A 23,722-nucleotide genomic window follows, 5' to 3' on the forward strand; every position below is an offset into this window, starting at 1 on the left:
TTGGCTCAGGTCATGATCTCATGGTTCATGGGATCGAGCCCCACACCTGGCTGTGCACTGACAGTGTGGAGCCTGCTTGGGATTCCCTCCCTCCCTCTCTCTCCCTCTCTTCCCCTTTCCTGCTCTCTCTTTCTCTCAAAATAAATAAATACACTTACACTTAATTTTTTTTTAAGGGAGAGGTTAGTGTCACTTAAGACACTAGACATATAGAACAGAAGGGAATTTCTCATCCTTTGTACACATACATTTTCTATGCCTTTATTTTCGATGAGCCGAGTCCAATGTAAGCCTCTCACGCAAGGTCTGGGGGGGAGCGGTCATCTCCCTGGGGGGTTATCCCAGCATGAACTGGGAAGGTTCCAGAACCACCCCCTCATTCACAGCCCTGGAGCCACCTCCGCTCAGACAGGACGCCCGACTATAAGAGGAAGCTAACAAGAATAACGCATACAGTATTCACTCATTGATGTACCAAATATTCATTAACCGTCTGTGCTGTGTGAATAAGCACTGAGGCTCCAATGAGACAAAATTCCGGGAGCCACACAGACAAGGATTCTTCCTTCGTGCCACTTGTACTGTAAGGGGGGGGGCGCCAGAGACCAAGCAGAATAATTAATGAAAATATACAGCTTTCAGATCTGTGTAAGTGCAGCTGTAATATAAAATATTTGGGGAAGGGCATACAGGGAGGGGAGGAGGCAGGCTTGCCATCATGTACGGGTCATCAGGAAAATGTGAAAAGTTGGCAGACGCTTGTGAAAGGGGAGACAGCAAGTCATGTGGGGAAGGGAATTCTGGCAGAGGGCATGGCCAAGGAAAAGGCAGTGACATGGGGACATGCCTCATGAATTTTTTTTTATTTCTTTTTTATTTTTATTTATTTATTTATTTATTTTTTTTGACATGCCTCATGAATTTAAGGAATGGTAAGCAAATGGAAAACCAGCTCATGTTTTGTGTGGCCTCACGTAAACAACCCGAGGTTAAATATCCTTGGTTACATGATTGAGCGATGCTCACTTTGGATAGCTAGCACATCATGGAATTCAGTCACTGGTTTTCTGATAGATGTTTGACAACATGGTGAACTACGGCAAAGCTAATTTTCCTTTAATTTGTGCTTGCAGGACAAAGAATATCTTTAAAGACCAAGGCCACTGCTGTTTCTAACTGCTCACCCAGACAGCTCACTGCATGTAATTCAGCTCCCCCATTTTTCAGAAGCACCAACAGGGGCACAAAAGTATTTGTCTCAATAAGCGCTGTGCTTAGGCATTGGAAAAAAAGGAATTTTGAAAAAGAAAACAAATCTTCTCTAAACTAATATTCGTTCATGTTAAAGAGGAATACAGCCATCAAGTACCATCTGGTAGAGTGCACTTTATGTGCACAGAATGATTCTGCACATTTCACAGGACATTAAGACAAACCACCTGCCCTGAGGGATTCTAAGATAGATAAAAATCAACGGATTTAGATGATCTTTTCTTTTCTCACTTAGGCAAACGAGTTCTGATTTATGTTATTAAACTGAGAGCGAGAACTGAGGTTTTCAATTCAGGGCAGCGGCGTTTCCAAAAATGTGTATGTGTGCCCTCCTGGCTTTAAACTGCTGGCCCTTTCACAAAATGTTAATGTTTAGGAATCTATTTCGATGAACAATGAAGACTTTTTAATGTCAAGAAGTCTTGTTTTGTCATTTGTGATCCTCGTAAAACCTCCTTTTTGAAAGAAGTTCATTTGTGTAAAAAAAAGCCAATTGATTTTATTTTCTAGAAAAATGTAAGTAGTAGGAAAATGCAAACATGATGTATCTGAAAGTCGGATGTGCAGCTAACGTAGAATGTCTCTGTGATACCTGAGCATGCCTTAAGACCTGCAATTCTGTCCAGCTATTAAAGTATATTTCCCTACTTTACTCACTTTCCTACATGCCTGAGACTCTCTCCTCAGGTCTCCAGCCATCCTACCGCATCTTTATTCTCAGCTGGTGGCCCTGATCACTGTCTCACTGGGACCATTTGAAGGAACCATCTACAATTTCCCAGATTTCTTAGACATACCTTGCCATACCCATCCACTCTTGTCTTTCTTCCTACTGGTGTTAATGTGCCATCTGGACCCCTATTTAGGGAAAAATTTGGGGACAGAGTTTTGCATTCTACTTTTTCTCAATTGTTGTCTTTTCATTCACTCCTGAGACCATCTCCATCATGTTTCCAACCCTCCAGCAACCTCTGCACTGAAACTGCTCTTTTCAACACCTCCAGTAAATTCCACAATAGTAAAACCACTCATTGGTTCACAGTCTTTGTTTCTGTTCTTTGTTTTGTTTGCTTGTTTTTAACTGGACTTCTGAGCAGCGTTAGACAGAACTGATCTCTCCCTTGTCCTTGATATGCTTTTTTCCCCCAAAGTCAGCTTCAGGACATGTGCTCCTCTGGGTCCCCATTCCTGGTACTTGTCACCACCTCAGCATTTCCAAATCAGTCTTTGGATGTCTTCCGCGTTGACTCCCTTAATAACCTATCCAACCTCCAAGTTCTAAGTAGTACTTAAATGCTCAAGACCCCAAACATATACTTCTAATCCAGGCTTCTTCCCTAAACCCATACCCAACTGCCGACTCAATAGCTTTAATTAGATGTCAAAAGACATTTCACATTTAATATGTCCAATATGGAATTGTTCCTCTTTTCACTCTGGCTAATGAAAATCTGCTCTTGCCTGTTGCTCGGGCTGTATCTTAGTAGTCATTCTTCTCTCCCACACCTAATCACTAACAAATCTTCTGATGTTTATACCCACAAAATATAATGAGAAAAAAACACCTATCACCATTTCCAGAAATGTCACAACAGGTCTAGTCTGGACTAGATGGAAATAGCACCCTAACTAATTTGCACAATTTCTCATGCCTCACTGCAGGCCATTTTCATTACAGAATCCATATGATCCTTTTCAATTTTAAGTTTATTCGTGTCAGTGCTCTATTCAAATTCTTCCATTAATACCTGATTTCACTGAGAGCAGCTATCTCCATGCCTCCTCCATCACTGGGTGACTTCCTTTCTATGGGTTTCCTCCTCTCTTGCTTCATTCTGGTCCCATTAGTACCTTTACTATTCCTCAAACACACCAGGTGGGCCTGAACTTCAGGACCTATCCACATGTACCTGAAGCACTCCTCCCCCATCTGTATGGTTCATCTTTTCACCTTCTTCAGTTCTTTGCTAATGTCACCTTAGCAAAATCGTCACTGATCAAATTGTCATCCCCCATATATCCCTCTCCATTTTTCTCCATGTACGTTTCCACATAGCATTTCTCACCTTCTAACATTCTATATAACCCACTTATATATTTTGTTAATGTTTCTCTTTCTTACTAGAATGTATGAGCAGGTCACTTGTCTGCTTTGTTACTATAGTGTTACTATTATTTACAGTTTGGGCTTGCCTTTGCATTTCCTGTGGCTGAGAGGGTAAATTTAATGGAATGAAGGAAGTACAGTGATCCAATTTTGTTTTGTACATTGATCAACTATATTTACAGTAAAAAGTGTGCTTTAGTTTTCATTTACATACTTCATGTTGTTTTGTCTCAATGTCTTCCAAACTTGAATCAGAAGAGAGAGGGGTAACGTATAGGGGTGTGTGTGTGTGTGTGTGTGTGTGTGTGTGTGTGTGTGTGTATGTCTGTGTTAGTTTTATTCTACAGCAAGCATTTCATTGGGGCCAATCAACGTTTCAGTTATCTTTATCTATAACCCCAGAAGATTTGCTTATTACATTAATAAATGCTATAAATAAGTAATAATTGAAGATAGGTAGATTATATGAACAAAGTGTAAGAACCCAGGGAGTCCTTTGTCATTTGGAATGCTCCCCTAAAGTTGATTCCACTAGAGCATGGGTTCAATCTAATGACTCAGTTTCTTGTTGCCTGAAACTAAATAGAACATTAACCAAGCTCTCTCTAAAATACTGTTCAGTTTGTCTAAAGTGAACTTAAGCGTAAAATCTTCTCAGGCACATGAAAGGAATATCTTGCTTGCTGATATACAAGTTTGTGTGTAAGAGTATTTGGCTTGAGACATAATTTTCTAAGCAGTAGCATGTTGTGACAGTGAACACTAGCCCTCTCTTACTACTGCCTCTTGGCGGCTACTGATAATTTCTAAAGATAGTCTAATTATTGTGGAACGATATTGAGTTCTGGCCAGTTCTTAACACTCAAGACTTGCTAATAAAATGAATAAATACAAATAGGAAAAAACAGTTTTAATGCTAAAATAGCTAAACAAAATGACTCTTGTTCAGTTTTAAATAAATTGAAGTATGTGTGTGTGTGTGTGTGTGTGTGTGTGTGTGTGTCTCTCTGTGTGTGTGTGTGGTGTGTTTCCAGGCCTGTGGAGATCTGAAGACAAAAAAAGCCTACACTTGAACTCTTGCACACTAGTTCAAGGATTTCTCAAGCCTTCCCCACAGCCTACATACTGTAGTTCCCAGACTTCAGCACATTAAAACCAGATTTTCAAAATAGTGGAGTTAATACAGCCAGGCCAACTGAATGAAGTATATAGCTCATGGTCTAACAGTACTGAGGGAAAGGGGCAGAAAAATCTACTTTACAAAGAGCATAGGTATCAAGAAGCATAGAGACCCATTAAGCCGCATGTACCACAATAACATCTGTTGATATAAATATAGAATCTAATTTAGAAACTAGTAATCACATTATACTGAGTTCATTAAGCCAAAAATGTATTGGGCAACCATTATAGAGAACATATTTAATGTTAGGAATCAGGAATTATATGTTATGCATTATAGTCTCTACCTTTGAGAAGATTCTGATCATTTGTGATATTAATACTGAGAAAGAGTTAAATAATGTTCTGTATGCTTTGGTTAAGCCTATACTTATAAAAAATAACCCAGAAGTGTGCTTGGGTGGCTCAGTTGGTTAAGCATCTGACTCTTGATTTGGGCTCAGGCCAAGATCTCATGGTTCGTGAGGCTGTTCCCAAGACAGGTTCTACGCTGACAGTGTGGAGCCTGCTTGGGATTCTCTCCCTCCCTCTCTCTCTGCCCCTCCCTGCTAGCGCTCTCTCTCTGTCTCTCTTTCTCTCAACAATAAATAAATAAACATTAAAAAATAACCTAGAGCTAGTAATCATAAGATTGAGGACCTAGTCTCAATTATGTCACTTTTAACTACCTGAACTGGGCTCTGCCTCTGAAGTGACATTTGCAACCACAAAAATGGATAAACAACAGTTGAAATGGGAAGTCTATGTAGTGAATGTAGAATCAGATGAGGAAATAGATGTTTAGAAAACTCTAGAATTCTATTCAGACAGAAAGTATTATCTAAGGAAATTAATTTAATTTGGTAGCTAAAAATCTTGAGTTTTACAGCAAAAAAAAAAAAAAAAACAATAAGGGTGAAATCTGTCACTTATTAGCTATGTGAATTGCTAAACCTGTTTATGTCTCCAGGACTGCCTGTACGATGCTGAAATAGAATGGCATCCAATTCAGAGTTGGTATGATGATTACACAGTGGTAAAATAGTATGTATCTATCCAGTGCATAGCATACACTTAATATACACTTACTATTGATGTTAATAGCAAGACTAAAAATGCATCATACAGATTTAGGAAAAAAATCTGTAAAGTGTTTTTATTTTTTTAAATTTTTTTTTAATTTATTTTTTTTAATGCTTATTTATTTTTGAGACAGAGAGAGACAGAGCATGAAGGGGGGAGGGTCAGAGAGAGGGAGACACAGAATCCGAAGCAGGCTCCAGGCTCTGAGCTGTCAGTACAGAGCCTGACGCGGGGCTCGAACTCATGGACTGTGAGATCATGACCTGAGCCGAAGTCAGCCGCTTAACCGACTGAGCTACCCAGGCGCCCCTGTAAAGTGTTTTTAAAGAGAGTATCCTTCGGTCATCAATAGAACTCACTCCATGGAAGGCTGGACCATGTAGCATACATGATATGTTACCAATATCAGCAAGACATAAAATTTAAACCTAAAACATACAAATTCCCCCTAACCACACATGTATCAGAATGTTTGATCAGAATGCATCAGAAAATGTGACCTTGGTTAATTAATAAATTACTCTTGGAAGGGGAGGGATGGGCTGGGGTCAGGGTGAGCATACAGAAACGATGGGGAAAAAAGTCCTTGATACTTGGAGCTAAAAAGGACAAATTCAGTGATATCCATAATTCAGTACAAATAATACCCAATACAAATTATTCTAAGCCAATAAACAGACCTTGCATGTAAAGATTATTAATACTTTTTGCAGATGATACGTCCATTCAAAAATTAACGGGAACAGAGCACACAAGGGCAATACTTCAGGAATGGCTGAGTGAGGAGCTCTGTGGATGTCCCACGAAAACAACCATGACTACTAAAAAATATTTAAAAAGTTAAAAGTCTCTGGAAGTTGTACTACGAACACACAGTAATGGGAGAAATGTTTACTAAAAAAAAACTACGAAACCTCAGTTAGAAGAGGAACAGTCTGTGGAATTTGAGCTACAAGTTGTTTTTCCCTCCAAGTCTCAGCCAGCACAGCATGACAGAAGCTCCCCTCTTAGCAGGTGCATGCAGGATCACAGGACTCCTCTCCCACAGCTCCAGTCTCCGCCTGTGGTATCTGCCCAGGAGGGACAGGCCAACATCATTCCTTCTGATCCCCTGTCACCCCATGTTTCAGAAACCCAGGGCCTATGGTCTACTGTTTTTACTGTGTCCACAATGGAATAAAATTAGAAACCAATAACATACAGTCTAAAGTTTGACAACCATGCAGAAATTAAACATGTACTCAGAAGATCATAGAAAGGGAATTAGAAAACACTTCAAAATGAATAAATTAAAAAAAAATTACAAAAATCCACACTAAAACTTATGCAGTAGTATAAGGCAGCTCTTGGAAAAACATTAATCGCTGTAAGCATCTATGTCTAAAAAGGGGTAAGTTCTCAAGGCAATAAATTTGCACCTTAGGACAATGGAAAAATATGAGTAAAATAAACCTAAAGTAAGCAGAAGTAAAAAAAAATAAAAATTAAAGTGGAAATTAATAAAATAAAAATAGAAAAGCATTAGAAAAAAATCAATGAAGTCAAAAGTTGGTATTTTGAAAAGATCAACAAAATCAACAAAATTCTAGTCAGATAAAGAAAAAAAAGAGATTCAAATTACTAAAATCAGAAACAAAAGAGGAAACATCACTACTGGCTTCACAGCAATGAAGCAGATTTTAGAAAAAATGGGATGAAAAACTGTAACCCAACATGTTAAATAAACTAGATAAAATGAATAAATCCCTAGCAGTACACAAACTACCAAAACTGACTCAAGATGATAAAGAAAAGCTGGATAGACATATAATGAATAAAAAAGATTAAATTAGCAATCTTAAAAACAAAACAACAAAAAAAAACTTCCATAAAAAGAAAGGCCCAGGGGCACCTGGGTGGCTCAGTCGGTTGAGTGTCCAATTTTGGCTCAGGTCATGATCTCACGGTTCATGGGTTTGAGCCTCATGTTGTGCTCTGTGCTGACAGCTCAGAGCCTGGAGCCTGCTTCAGATTCTGTGTCTCTCTGTCTCTCTCTGTCCCCCCTCCCCTGCTTGTGCTCTATCTCTCTCTGTTTCTTAAAAATAAATAAATGTAAAAAAAAAAAAAAAAAAAAAAAAGAAAAGAAAGAAAAAGAAAAGGCCCAAATGGGTTTACTAGTGAATTCTACCAAATATGTAAAGAACTGACAGCACCTTCCCAATCTCTTTTAAAATGTAAAACAAGAGGAAACACTCACTAATTTTAGGAGGCTTGTATTACCCTCTTACCAAAACCAGACAGAGGTAACTCAAGAAAAGAATTCTATAGATCAGTCTATCTTATAAATATGGAAGTAAAAATCCTTAACAAAATACTAGCAACTCAAATTCAGCAATATATAGCAATTATTATACTCAAAGACCAAATGTGATTAGTCACAGGTATGCAAAGTTGCTTTTTAACGGAAGAAAATCAATTAATGTAATAAACAGATACATTTTTTCCAAAAAAAGTATCATCTCAGAAAAATCAGAAAAAGCATTTGACAAAATGCAATACTCTATTGTGATAGAAATGCTTAATAAACAAGGCATTTAAGGGAACTTCCTCACACTGACAAAGGACAATCACACAAAACTCCTAACTAGCACTGTAGTGATGTTGAAAGACTAACGGTTTTCCCCAGGATCAGGAATAAAACAAAGATTTATACTAAAAACTATTACCACATTCTACTGAAAGTTGTAGCCAGGGTAATTAGGCAAGAAAAAAAAAACATACAAGTCATCTTGGAAGGGAGGAAGTACAATCACCTCCATTTGGCAGATGATACCTTTTAAACAGAAAATCCTAGGGCACCTGGGGGGTTCACTCACGAGGTAAGTGTCTGACTCTTGGTTTTGGCTCAGGCCATGATCTCATGTTTTCGTGGGTTCAAGCCCCGCATCAGGCTCTGTGCTGGCAGCACAGAGCCTGCTTGGAATGAATCTCTCTCTCTCTCTCTCTCTCTCCCCCCCTTCCTCTCTCTCTCCCCCCCTTCCCTTCACCCACTCACTCTGTCTCTCTCAAAATAAATAAACTTAAAAACATTAAAAAAAGAAAATACTGAAGAATCCACTCAAAAACTATGAGACTAATAACAAACGAGTTCAGAAAGGACGAAGGATATGAGTCCAATATAAAAACATCCATAGTATTTCTATATATTGTGACAAACAATCAAAAATGATACGAAGAAAACAATGCCACTTCATAAAATTAAAAAACAAAATCCTTAGGTATAACTTTAATGAGAGCAGCAGAAACACTGCAATTTGAAAATTCCAAAACACTGTTGGAACTGACTGATGTGGGGAGTCAGAAGGAGCCTGGTGGGTGTTGGCGGCTTGTCACAGGGCATCCAAACCCAAGCAGGGTGAAGGAAGGCACTCGCAATGCCTGGAATTAATGGTAGAACCCGGGGCAAATAAGCTGGGCTTCTGTGGGAGGGAGCTGTGGCATGGTGTGGCTGCAAAGCTCCAACAGGATGATGAGGGCATTGCCTGGGCTGCCGTGGGGGTGTTGTGCTAGGAGGTGATGATGCCGTCTGCGTGGGAAGGGGCTGGACAATCTACAGTGGGATGTCACGGTGCAGGTGGCATGAAGAAGCCACCATTCCGTGTAAGGTGGTGGCACCTGGTAGTGAGAGGTGCTGATGTTTGGACTCGGGTGGGAAGGTGTTTGCATCGTCCTGCCCAGCCCACCAGAGCCCACGCAGGATGTGGGGCACATGCCTGCAGGAGAAGAGGAGGGGAGGTCATGTAAGTGGCATTAGAATATGAGTGGGGTGAAGAGGACATCAGTATGGAGGTCAGAAACAGGAGGCTGGTTACCTCCAGTAAGTAAATTTACTGAAGATAATAAGGGCCAGTTTTCTCATTGTGACAGTTACTAGTATGAACTAATGGTTTTATATATATGCTATTTCACAATATATAAAAATGTATACATACAATATTGCATGCAATATGCATATGTATGTACGTGTGCAGAAAAATATGGAGGTGTAACATTAATACAGATGCAAATAAGCGTATGTGTATATATTGTACACGCCTATGTACTGGCACGTGGACATATGTGTACTTGAGTACATGTGTGCATACACATATATTAACATCCATATATTGCCGAGCTTTGGTCATTGAGGAGGACTGCAAGCAGAGATATCTGATAGCGGAGAACATTCTGTGCCCTCAGATCTTTTTTTTTTTTTAATGTTTATTTATTTTTGACAGAGAGAGGGGACGGGTGGTGCATGAGTGGATGAGTGACAGAGAGAGAGAGGGAGACACAGAATCTGAAGCAGACCCCAGGCTCTGAGCCTTCAGCACAGAGCCTGATGGGGGCTCAAACTGATGAGCCCATCATGACCTGAGCTGAAGTCAAATGCTTAACCAACAGAGCCACCCAGGTGCCCCAACTTGGTTTCTAAATTCCATCCCCACTTAAAGAAACCAGAACTTTGTCAAGAAATGGTTAGACCCAGAGCTGGGATAAGGGAAGTATAAGATGAATCTGGACCACCTTGCTGAGCTAGAAAGTAGCCAGGTGCTCCAAACACGACGGGGCGTGCTAAAAGGACACAGGAGCCTGCCTGAATGGGCTCGCCAAGACTAATTCTGGGACAATCTGAACCTCAGAATAAATAATGACTGTAATGGATTATAATTAACTAAGATGAATAAGATAGCTTTCCTTTTAGCAGAGTGCCAACTAACAAATGTCGAAGAGATGATGACATTAGAAAATCAGCACTTGGCAACATAACAATAATTCAAAGAACATCAAGATGTTAAAAATGAGTGAAAATAAACGAGGGAAGAATGTTCACGTAATCTCAAGGTAAGTCATTAACACACTTGAAGGCTGATGCAACTTAGATCAGGTTGTCGACAGTAATATTCCCTGAAATGGGACACATGTAATGTGACAGGACGCAATGAGGTTAATGCAGCATCACTTCCGGGATATTCTTGCCGAAATATACATAACCCATCGTTGAGAAACACCAGTGAACCAAATAGAGGGAAAACGTACAAAATAAGCAACCTGTAGTCTTCAAAAGTATCAACGGAGTATTGTTGCAGATTGAGGAGAACAACAAGGCATGATAGGTAAAGGTCCCATGTGATTGGTTGTTTTGCTCTGAAGGATATTATAAGTGTAACCCACAAAAGTTGAATGGAGTCACAGGGCAAGACTGTGGTGACGTATCAAAGTTATTTCCGAATTCCAACAGCTGCAGGTGCGTGGTGGTTAATAGGAGACTAAACTCTTCACAAGAATTAGAAATTGTACTTGGCGATGGCACATGGTGCTGGTAACTTATTTTCCAATGTTTTTGAACGGTTGTCAAGTTTTATATCATCTCCAAGAAAAATTACCATAAATGTATGTGTATGATGACAATAGTGAAAACATCTATATGTATATCATGTGTGTACGTCCTTTCTGTACTCATATATAAACACACACACACACACACACACACACACACACACACACACACTTCTGTGCCTTACACAATCATATAGGACCAGGATAGGAAAAATCCAGGAAGATGCACAGCACCTGGTGAACAGGAGTTCCCTCATGATGAAGGGCTGGCAGGTTTGGTGGAGGGAAGGGGACAGATAAGTGGGAAGTGAAGCAAAAACAGAAAATAGAAAAGAAAGCTGCATAAAGAAGAAATAGCATGCACGATATGATTGCACCTATTAATATACACATATTCATTGTAAAAACTAAAATCAAACAAGGAAAGAGGAATGTGAACAGCGGGTCTTTTCAGCTGGCTATTTTTGGCATTAATCTTTTGAGTTTTTCTTCTTGACTCACAAAGGCGACTTCTGATTCACATCACCCCACTCGCACTGATTAAATTAGAACTGTGGTTGCAATCAAGCCTTACTGTTCTTTGTAATCATTTGTTTATCGAAATCAAAATTATCTTGTTTCATTTGGGGGTAGGTAGTGGGGAACAACTGTTGCAAAGCTCAGTTAATTTTTATTGCCAGATAATTCTGCGTCTGTCTTTGAAACATATGTTTTCTTAATCTGGAGCTTCTTTAAAGAAAAAAAAAATCTGTTTTTGTGTGTATGGAGCGAGGCGAGTACGTGACTGAGGATCAAAGAAATCAAGACTTTTTTCCTTCCTTTTCTTTTCCACACTGCTACAGGATTTCGTGAATCCATGTAAAAGAAAAAAGTATTCACAACTAGAACAAGAGACATGTAATTGAATTCCTCAATTTTCTGAAGTAACTATTCCAAAGCAAATATTCTTTATCTCTTTTTACCTAAAAAACATGTTTACTTTGCTCCGAATCTGCTAATTCCAGACAGCTAAGTGTAGCAAGACCACAGGCACTGCTCAGCCCCAGCTGGGTCTCCTGGTCTTTCTCCCTACATAGCTGATACCTAGTGGCTGTTTACGGAGTATACTTCAGGAACACTGTTTCTCTTCTTGTCTCATTTATCAAAATCTCAGGGAGATAACTGCGTTCGCATACTCAAGTTTAATCATCAATACTTGACAGAGTGCAGAGCAAGAGGCAGCTTCGAGGCATGCAATAAACTGTGAGGTTTGTTTAGAAAACCGCGCACAGAATCGTTTATTGCCAAGTTACTAAAGGTAATACTGATTACTGCTATTAAAATACCGGCAGCTATCAAAGACTTGCTCAGCCAAATGTTATTCCACATTCAAACACAGATCTCAAATTAATCTGTTTTTTTTTTTTTTAAATCTAACTTTTAGGAAGAGCAGAATGGTTTAACTCTGGTCAATTAAAAAGAAAAACAAACAAGCACCAAAACACCAAAAGCTTTTCATGGAGCAGATTTAAAAATTGTAAACTTTTCTTTGAATCCTACAATAGACCTCTGGCATGAAGTAAATGAAAATCATCACTTTCATACTATACTCAGAAACCTTTGTTGAAAGATCTTTTATCAGAAGGATGGGGCGCCTGGGTGGCTCAGTCAGTTGAGCATCTGACTTCGGCTCCGGTCATGATCTTGCGGGATAAGATGCTTTTTATCATGTTCATGTGATGACACTATAATATACCTCCCAAATTCCCCTTCAAGCATATAAAGAAATTATTTCCCGACGTGTTGGAAACGTTGCCTGCTGAGAGCCTGCACTGCCGGTCCTCTTTGAGAGCATCTGACGAGAGCCACCTTGCCATGGCCAAGCTGGGCTCTGAGGCAGCCTGCACCCAAGTCACGCACACAGGTGTGTCGAGGGGCTACCCCACCCCGCCAACCTCCTAACTCTAATGGGCTCTTTCAGCTCGAGAGCTTTCTGTGGGGTCAGCTGAAGTTCCACTTCACCTTCAACTTAATGCTGCTTACGTTCCTCTTCTTTCCACAGGAGTTGATTTCAAAAACATCCCTTGGTGAACATCTGCAGCTGACTCTTCACCTCAAAGCCTGTTTCTCTGGAAACTCCACCAAAGAGGGACGCCTATTCCATATCCAAAAATATACTGACCCTACAGTCTGGCACGGGTGGAGACAGGAACTGCAGGTATGAGCATGTCACAAGCTCAATCCATGAGACCAGGTGAACTGATGTCAGGACCGAGTGTAAGGAGAGGAGAGGAGCCTGAGCACTGGGGCATTCCAACTTTTAAGAGTCAGGGCAATGAAGAGAAACGTCAGAGCAGACTGAGTTGAGAGCGGCTGGGGAGGATGGGGAAAACCCCGGAACGCCAGTGTGCTGGAGTAAGTTTCTAATTAAGGAGGGGATTATCGGCTCTACCCCACCTTGCTGATGGGCAGTAAGATGGGAAATGGATTTGGCAATAAGCACTAGGACAAAAAGAGCCGGATAAGTGATTGGTGTGTTTGAAATCCTGTCTGTAATGCGGTCAAGACAGAACAGCAGAGACAGTGACCGAGGCCTTCTTCAAGCCAGCATGGATATTGGATTTGAGTAGTTTCCACAACGAAGGAAAGCACAGAAATAGATAAATAGCTAGAGCGGGTTATGAGATCAAGGGCGTTTCGTGTTGTTTGCTTGTCTCTAACAAGCAAACGGTGGGAGGCACCACCGTAGACTTTCATGTCCATGGAAACTACCAGATAGGGCCAGAACTGTTCCTGCTGCAGGGCGGTAAAAGGGTGATTCTGGAGCAACGTCCTTGATGAGTAGGCCAGAGTGGGCAGAGTCTAGGAAAGAGCTTCTGGGTCGGTGCACAGCACTCACACTTAATAGGGGCTGCATTTTCATTTTGCACTGGGCCTTGCAAACTACATAGCCAGTCCCTGAGTGCCATTCAAAGTGTGGTCCAAGGTCACAGTGCCAATTCTGCATTGTGGTTACTATGGATCATGATGTAAGAAATTTACAGTAATTCCTCTGGAGTAGAACTTAGAGTAGTTTAGGAAAAAAAAACATGATTTGACAGTTATTTTTTTTATCTGTTAAATCCAATAGTAAAAAAAAAAAATGGGCTTGTATTTTTTGTCTTGTATTTCATTTTTCTAGTAATTCACTTAGATGCATCCTTCATTACAGAGGCTTTCAGAAGGACTGATCAAGTATGCGGGTGAACAGTTTACATAGACACAAGGAGTGCTAATGTTTCATCTCAGAAGTCAAAACAAAATACATGAATACAGGTGCAGAGATATGGGTAGAGTGGTGACCAGAGGCTGTAAAAGTCTTTTTCCAAGGGTTTGATGAAAACATGGGGCAGGAGGGGGGCCACGATAAAGCTCTTCTCCTGCCAGAGCATCGCTGCCTCTGCGTTGCGTCTGCACCACAAATCCTGATCTGCGTCCCTCTGCACAGTGGGCCACAGCACTTCCGTTTCACGCTCGGTGATATCAGAAAACACCATTTTACCTTATTAAACTTATTTTTAGGCCCGTAATTATTTTTAAGAGCATTTGAGAATGTGGCTTTATCTCTCCTACCACATCAAGTTTCCTAAATGGGCTGTCTTCTTTGAAAGAGAAAGAAAATAATTTTCACCCATTTCCTATACGTCCTACTACTTGTCAGAGCGTAAATCTGAGCAGAAGTAAAGTCTAGCTCCGCTTAAATATACACTTCAATGTGACAGTGCGTGTGTATGTACATAAGAGATATGCAAGCTATGAGGTAACATGGATAGCTTACGACTCTTCTGGGGCAACAGCTCACATTTTTTTTGGATCATTTTTTATTTCCTTCTTGAGGAAGAAGGTCATGAAAAAAAATAATTTAGGAGCTAGCTGTTTTAAATGCCTCAGACCTAGATTTCTCCTTTCCCCACCCTCGCGACACTTGTCTGGCTTTATGCCTGTGAGCATATTGCTGTCTATGGAAGATTTACAGAGGCCAAATAACTGTTTGGGAAGAGGAACACACATATATGAATAAAGAACACAGTTAAAAATGTGTTTTCTCATTTTTGACAAATTTATATGCTTGTAGATGAAAAATCATTTCACATAATGTACATCCCATACTGTCAAGGGGATTGAACTTTTTTTTTTTCCCTTGGAAACTTAGACATATCAGAACATCTGCTTTAAAGGAGAAAAATGAGCACTACAGATATCATTTTTGCAAAAAGGAGATGCTTGGCATTGTGAGACATCTCTCTACTCTAACATGTATCTGTCTATTCATCCATCCATCTATCTATTCTTAACACAAAGTATAAATTATACTTTGGAAGCAGATGGCCAGTATCCGTGTTCAATGTGTTTCCACTTCTCTGCAGGCACCCACAGTGAGATTATTCATTTCAGATACCACTGATGATGAAAGAGCCATCTGAAATCTAGCGGAAGGAAAGACGAGAAAATGTATCTCCCCCTACTTGAAATGAAAATAAAGAACACAAATGAGACTTTCATTTCTCACACTTATCAAACTCAGAGAAACCTACTGAATAGACAAGTCATACATTATGAAGCTGAAGGAAAACCAGCCATCTTCTCACATAATCTGCGGTGTTAATCTTTGCAGTAACACATTCAAGAAACGGATTGCAGAAAGAATAGCTTCTTTGATGACAGAAGAGCAAGTGACATATCCAAAGTGATCCCCATAATATAAATGACATCACAGATTCTGCGGCACGGAGTTTATGATTCACACACGCTGTACCGGCACCAGCGGCGAAACATCCATGAATCATAAACTGTTATCATCTTCAGGGGAAAAAAAACTATCCCATTATACAAGAAATATTCATCAGAAAAGGAGAGGAAAGAACCCCCAAACCTTCTCGAACATTTGAAAGATGTCAGAGAAACGAATTAGCACCTCCGACAGGACCTGTTAGTGCAGAGGGCATGCTATACAATGGCCCGCATTTCTTTCAAACTGTTGTGGAAATGGATCAATTCTGTATCAAATCAAGACGGTAGGCATTTTTCTTCAGGACTAAAATTAATAATTCCTTGAGGCACACACTTTAAATTCTACAACTTTTTGGAACTATTAAAAAGGAGAAGAATGGATGACGATGAAAAGGAGCTGCGTGCAGCAGGCTGACCCAGACCTCCTTACACTCATTCCCTAGGCAGTTTCCTTAGAAAAATGTATGTTTTTCCTCAGGTAACCAGACGTGCCAAGTCTGACTTCTTGGGCTGCTTCTCACTGCTTCCTGTTTCCTCCTGCGATTTGCGTCTGAGCTGTCCGCTGTCCCATTGCAGCTTCTGGCAAGAGGAGCCAGGAAAAGGAAAGGGGGCTCAAACCGCAGGAGCCAGTCAGCTCAAGATGCAAGTTTAAAGCAGAGGCTGCCTGAAGTTTTCCCAGTATCGGTCGTCATTCTCTGTGCAATAGTTTTCTTCAGTCTTGTAACGAGGCAAGAAGCAACCACAAGAAAATAAAATCAACTCTGATCAAGCAGCTCTCAAAAAGAAAAAAAGCATTAGCTTTGTGGGCAGATCTACACTGCTATCGAAGTGATTGCAAGATCCAGCAAAGCAGAGGGCACGGAGTGAACTTCAGGCCCCAGGAAAGGCAGAGAGGAGCACAGTTAGTGCACTGACTCGCAGGCTGTATGGCTGGACTTGGAAGCCCCATTCCACAGCAGGGCTCTACTGCACTTAGTTAAATGTATAAAAGCCAGGGAAGCTTCCAAATGCTGAGCGTGGTTCCTGGTTAATAGCAGCAATTAAAATCAGATATGATGATATTTTTATTTTTTTAATTAAAAATATTTTCTTAATGTTTTTGAGAGAGAGAGAGAGAGAGAGAGAGAGCACGCACAAGCAGGGAAGGGGCAGAGAAAGAGAGAGGGAAACAGAATCCGAAGCAGGCTCCAGACTCCAAGCCTTCAGCACAGACCCTGATGTGGGGCTCGAACCCACAAACCGTGAGATCATGCCCTAAGCCGAAGTCGGACGCTCAACCGACTGAGCCACCTAGGAACCCCGATGATATTTTTATTAATACTGATCTCTTAACCACCTATCTCTTGGGCTTCCAAAGTGTCACTTTGTTCTCTAACTTGAAAGTGATCATGTAAGAACCAGTAAAGTCATAAAGCAGGTGAATTCATTCTTGGCAATGTATCCATTGTCCCGTGTTCCTTGACACTCCACTATTCCTACTCATTCTTCCAAATGCCTGGCACCTTCTTGCACACTTTAAAACCCCATATCATAGCATGAGTTAACAGAAAAGCAAGAATGGTAATGAATAGGAAAAAAAAATAACTACCATGAGCTAAGCACTTTCTTTTTTTATTTCTGTCATTGAGCTAAGCCATTTATATGCTATCTCACTTAACCTCAGCTTCCCTAACCCAAAGACAATAATCTCTCTCGTTTGCCAAGCTTTTAAAATTATGCTTTCTATTATGCACCAATGGATAAGTTAGTCTCCATTATTTTATTTAACTAATATATATTGACCTAAGTATTTATATACACACAAGTTATCCTGACAACTGATGTTGCTTCTATTTCTAGCTAACTAATGTGAGACCCATCTCAGATATTCTGATGCAGATTAAATAATTAAATTCAATACACTTATTCAACTTTATAGCCCTAGGTCTTAGGTCTATAAAGATACGTATTATCTTATCTTTACAGATAAGGACATTATGCCTTATCTCTTTTAGCAGTGCCTTTAAACTTTATTTAAGTATAATGGTGGGCACCATTGTATGTTGGAGGGTTGTTCTTTGTGTTTTGTTGTTGTTGTTTATATTATATAAACAAACCTTTGAAAACCTAAGACCCATTCTCAGTTTACGGCCATACAAACAGGTCGCTTTGCCCACAGGCTGTAGTTTCTTAACCTATGCCCTACTATACCCATTCTTCATGTGTTAAAAAAAAAATCAACACTGCAAATTATTGTTTCCACTACCACTCATTTTCAGAAATAAGTCCACATGTCAATAAAATAGAGGTGTTCCAGCAAAAATAGATAGCATGGGCAAAGACAAGGGACATTTGCCAGCACTTACTTTCCCCCAGCCCCAATTCTTCATTTCTCAAGGAATGTATCATGTGCAAGGAGGAGTATACTTTTTTTCCATTCCCATTTACGTGTTTCTTAACATTTGCAAAATGTACTTGAACTTTCCTTTGGGATGACCTCATCAGCAATAAGTGAATGGATCATTTGATTCAAAACTTGTTTATAACTAAGATTTGTTCTTTGCAGTCAGGCACGAACTTACAGCTGATGACTGGATATTTTGACTATTTGTAGAAGTGCGAAAGAAACTAAGTGCCCCATCGTGAATGACCCATGTTAGAAACAGAGTCAGAGCCCTGAGAATAATGCTCATTTTCACTTGGCTCAATACGCAATGCAGGCAAGCGTAGGTATTCGGAAGTGAGGCAGGGCCAGAGCCAAACACCTCCACGCACTCTCCGAAATTTTTCCTTCCTGGGTGTTTCCGCTTTAAGTACAAGAGTTCAACTCTGCATTATCTTATGCCTCCTTTGTATAAGGAATCTCCTGGAGAGTAGGTAAATGGCTTCAATTCTTCCAGGCTGCTATGGAGCTGCTGTGTTATCGCTTCCACCTCTCTCCTGTCCAGTGGGCTTCTTCCACTGTGTCTCAGCTGAAAAGTCTACAACTGTCACTTAGTAAAACTCTCTCTTACTAATATGACACCTTCTTTTTATTTTAAAACCAATTTCGTTTCTAGGGATGTGGGGTGTGTGTGTGTGTGTGTGTGTGTGTGTGTGTGTGTGTGTGTGTGATTTTCTCGCTCATATCCATCTTGCTCCCTTCTAATGCTGGTATAGAGAGGACACGGAGGGGAAAACACATTTCTTAAAGGGATTGTGCTGAGGTCACCTGAGAATTAGCGCGGGAGAGACTGGCACCAGGAGACTCCCTCTGATAGGGCTCGATCCCAAGTGGCGTCCTCAGGATTGATGGTGCCTTGTGACGTCTGCTGAATCTTGTGCCTAATGCTCAGTCGGTGGCCTCTTGTTGTACATCCGGGTGCATGTATGTCTCTCTTCTCTACAAGCTGTGGTTCCCTTCATTTTTGTCTATACTCACCAGCCTCAACTCTGAGGTCTATGGTAACGGGCAGGGTCCATCCTACCGACAGCATGGGCAAAGTCTTCAGGGGAGCAGTCCAGGCCTTCCTGCCAACTGCCCGCTCCACCATGACATCTCTTTCCAGTATCTTCCCCCTTGTGTAGTTGCACGGACTCAAGTCCCAGCAGCCATTCAGTTAAAGAACTCGATGCCAATCTCCCCTACTTCCTCTGGGATTTTCTCCTCTCAGTCTTGGGCTCGGGGAGACACTGGACAAATCAAACACTGGAGCACCAAAAACATCCATTCTCACCTATTTCTATGGTAAAGGTCTCCAAAACCATACAGGATCTCTCTTACTTGGCATCTTGGAGAGGACTCTACTAAGAACAAGGAATTCTTTGAGGTAGGATCTGGGAATTTTGCTAATTTTTTACGTAACCGTGCTGTATCCAGGTTAGAATCTTATTCTATCTATAATCTCTATGTCAGAGTGGAAATTGTTAACATTTCCCTTAACTGCTTCTTTGTGAGGCCACGTAATAAATCGTTGCCTTCCCCTCCACCTTTCAAATATTTTGCCCTCATAAACATCATAAAATTAACCTTTGGAAATCACAAAACTAATGTAATATAAAAAAAAAACAACACTCCCCCCAAAATAGGCAAAAATGAAATTTAATAGTTTTTCTACAGCCTAAACTAAAATAATATCCTATATTATTTTAGTAGATATAGTAGTAGACAGGGTCCTCATTTAGGAGCCAAAGGGGGGAAGATAAAAACAAACCCCCAAAACTACTCTAGTTCCCAAACCCTGCTGTTTCTGAGTTTCCACTTCCTCATTTGCCAGATCATAAAGACAAAATCTGCCTACGTACTAGGCCAGGGTAACAACCAAATGCAATGATGCATTATACTTAAAGCTGAGGACACAGAACTGTTTTTCAGCAGGTTAAAGTAGTTGACTTTCAACAATGTATCCCAATGCATACATGGAAAATTAGAAATAAAATCAAATAAATAACTGAGAAATATTATAATAGAGGCAAAAATTTGAAAGATGAGAACTTGGTAAACACTCTGCTTTATCTAATTCTACCGAACCAAGTGATTTTTTTTTTATTGATGTCTTTGTTATTAGAAACAATGGACGTGATGCAGGATTTGGTGTTCTGACAACTAACTCTGAACCTTCGATCTGTAAGAATGGACTACGTGACATATGAACTAGTCAGCTATTTCTAAAAGGCATGTTTATCAATAAGCTGTGTGTAAAGGAAATATGTATTTTTCCCTTGGTCTAGAAGTGGAACAGGCAGGGTTCTGCAGTCAGGGGTGGGGGAAGGTGTTTAACAGGTGGAGGAGACTTTTGAATGTGGAACAGTGGTTACCAGCCAAGCTAGAAAGTGGCCTCAGCGAGGAAGCAGTACCTTGCCTCCCAGCACGTGAGCAGGAGAAAGAACAGAAAACGGAGGGTTTGCAGATACTTCAAGTATAAGGAAGCAGTACAGGCACAGGAGCAGTATGGGTAAACACGTGTGTTTACCCAGACTGTGTAGGTTTTGTCCTTTGTGTACAACTTTTAAGCATGATGAGCATGGAAAAAAAATCATCTTTTTTATTTTTGTGACTCAGTTTCCCCATTTATAAAATGACAATGATAATAGCTCCAATTGCTTTGGGCTTTTTTAAGAATCAAATGGGGAAACAAATGTGTGTTAACATTGTTATTTTATTTATATGAAAGTTAATCAATTTATACATTTTAATGTTCAAAGTAAATATTTTGGGAGTATTGGCAGTCCCTTTCTTAGGGGAGGTAAGACATCTCAGTTCCACTGACCTCAATGTTTGCCATGCAACCCTTGAGGCTATCTGCTACATGAAGATTATACTTTCTGGACCTCTTAACTCAGGAGGAACTGTGTGAATTGCTTTGGCCAATGGGGAAAATAAATATGGTAGGTATCATGTGCAGCACGTGTAGGTAACAACAAAGAACTAGGTTTTATTTCGTTGTTGTTTCCCCAGCAAACACTGACCTCAAGAGATCTATTGTTCTAGACAGAGGCCACTTCATCAGCTGGGTTGTGGAGCAAAGACTGAATACAGCACAGTCTATGTCAACTTCTGATGGCACTGAACATGGAGCCTGGCAACAGAATCCTAGTTATCCTAACTGATCCCAGCCTGATACTTAAAAGTGGAGTGTGCACCCAGAAAACAGATAGTATGGTTCCAAGAGATGGGAAGCTGGTGAGAAAACTGTTACTGGGGCTATCAGGATGGGAAACCATGGTCGGCAGAGATAACGCATTTAGCAAAATGGTTGCCTGCGATAACTTGGAAGGCAAGCGATGAACCAGACCTCATAGCTCTCAACATCAGAGTAGCCAGGTGGTTCTCTCATGCCTCCCATCGGGGGATGATGCATCCCTGGCGTGAGGGGCCCAGGAGAAGCCTGTGCCTGAGTGTGATGGATGAGCCGCAGGCTGAAGGGTCAGGCGTCACTTCTGGGAGAAGCATTAGGATCCAAATTGTGGTTTATTGTGTCTGTCCCTTCACTCTGTCAGAAGAATACCACTGCCCTAGATAGAGGCAGCTCCTTCATTGCAAAGTCGGGAGAAAATGGTGGAGAATGGAGCAGGAATGGACCCGTGGTGGATGCACAGTGGGAGAAATAACCCTTCTTAGCAGCAAATTGTTGAAATTTTGAGTCTGAGAGTGTGTGGAATATAACCTAGCTTTCCGTAAAGACCGGTAAGTGAAGAACTTCAGTCGTATCTCATTAAGTGCCGCATACGTGTTACCTATGAGTATTGTTATACGAGCATAAGGGTGATGGTGATGGTGTGAGCGGATGTCAACATCTCAGAGGGACAAAGATGCAGAAGGCTGACGAAGTTACTTCATCCTACTGATTTAAGCTCCACATCCAGTGGTGTGCTGGGAAGGATTAACAACCAGCCGTGGATGCAGTGAGAGGTACTGATTTGCGGCACCCGTAATTTCTGTGGCATAAATGCACCCACCATGGCTGATTTCAGGCTAGTGACGGACGTGACGGAACAGAGTGGGGACAGCTGTGCACGGGGGGCTCCCATGGTCCCATGATCCCAGGGCACAATCTAGGAATTCTAAGAGGACTCACTGGCAAGTCAGGGCGATGCACAATCATGCTTTGGTGAAAGATCTGACCAACTCTGGGAGAAAAAAAAAATGCCAGCTAATGCTGACCGTCCTCGGCACAGGAATTTGGGAAAGCAGAGTTCTGGGTCGCTTTCTCCACTGAACACCCTCGATGCGGCAGCCAGTCAGGACAGCCTTCATAACCCAAGGAAAATCACAGCCTCCCCAGCAGCTTTTAGACAGATAAAAGGAAATACTTAAAAGGGGAAGGGGAAGGGGAGAAACAAGGATTGTTTCCTCAGAAGAAACCACTTTGATCTCAGCCAGAACAGATTATTCGGAAGCCAGGCTGCTGTTACCTTCAAAAATATATTTCTCCACAAATCTGTCTTTCTAAATTGAGCAGTGAGTCAGCGGCAGTGGGCAGTGCCGCGTGGGAAAAAGATGAGGACAGAGCCGGAGGTACTTCTGGTGCGTTGTTATTAGAAGTCTCTGGAAGAGTAATTTGGCGGAAGCTTTTCAGCTTTTAGGTCCCCAGTTTAAATTCAATCTCAGTTGATCATGAGCAAAAGTGAATGGCTGGTGGCTTATGAAAAATGCCATGATGAGGACACCCGCGTTCCTTCCCCCAGCGACAGCACTGCAATTGGCACCCTTTTTTTTTTGCTCCTACCAGAAGCAGAAAGGGTGAATAGAAATGTCATTTCAAGCATTTTCTCAGCTTTTGCAGTAGAGAAACTTGAGATATAAAAAAGACCAACTCCTTTTCATTTTTCACTCACAGGTAGAGTTATTCTTCTATAATACTGTTCCCGGACCTTTCTGGGATTTGTTTGAAATGAGACCTAGACCATCTCATAAGTAAGATTATGTTACCTCATAGAAAGTTAAATCATACAAAGGCACATTCTGAAGGATTATTTAAATGTAAAACATGTAAAATTTCTTAGCCTGAATCTGACAAATCTAGGATTTATTTATTTTTTCTTCTTGTTTACACAAATAAATGTCCATCTGTCCATCTGTCTATCTATCTAGAAAAGATTTTCATCATTCCATTAAATGCACTTGTCTTCCTATTTAGTTTTCCTATTTTTTTCATGTTCATGATTTAACTGGCTGTTTTCTCCCTCCTAAAGAGACTATGTGGTTCCCTTCTTTCTTTTATTTCCTTAAAATACTCCAAATGTCCTTGTTGCTAATATGTCTACCATCACATAATTTTATTCCCCACATGTTTTAATAGTAAATGAACGACAAAAGCAAATTCTCTCTAGTTACCTGGGGAAAAGTGACAGAATAAATAGTGGAGATATCACCTCATTTGGTGGTACAGATAGATGCTGGGATTTCCCTCCAGCATCCCGGTAACTCTCTCCTAACTGTCAAGCCAGCTTCCTGAACTCTCTGGTCAGCCATGTCGGCCATTCCCATGTTACCCCAGGAGAAGGTACGTTCCCTGTGCTGCAGACATCCAC

At 40.8% G+C, this 23,722-nt stretch overlaps 1 protein-coding gene across 6 annotated transcripts in view; it reads right to left on the reverse strand.

Moving 5' to 3' along the window:
* PCDH15 (protocadherin related 15) overlaps window positions 1-23,722 on the reverse strand; it is a 1,703,323-nt gene that overhangs the window by 268,500 nt on the left and 1,411,101 nt on the right. The gene's annotated exons all lie outside the window — the stretch shown is intronic.

This window comes from Panthera onca, chromosome D2, assembly GCF_046562875.1.
Source record: "Panthera onca isolate mPanOnc1 chromosome D2, mPanOnc1 haplotype 2, whole genome shotgun sequence".
Taxonomy (NCBI): Eukaryota; Metazoa; Chordata; class Mammalia; order Carnivora; family Felidae; genus Panthera; species Panthera onca.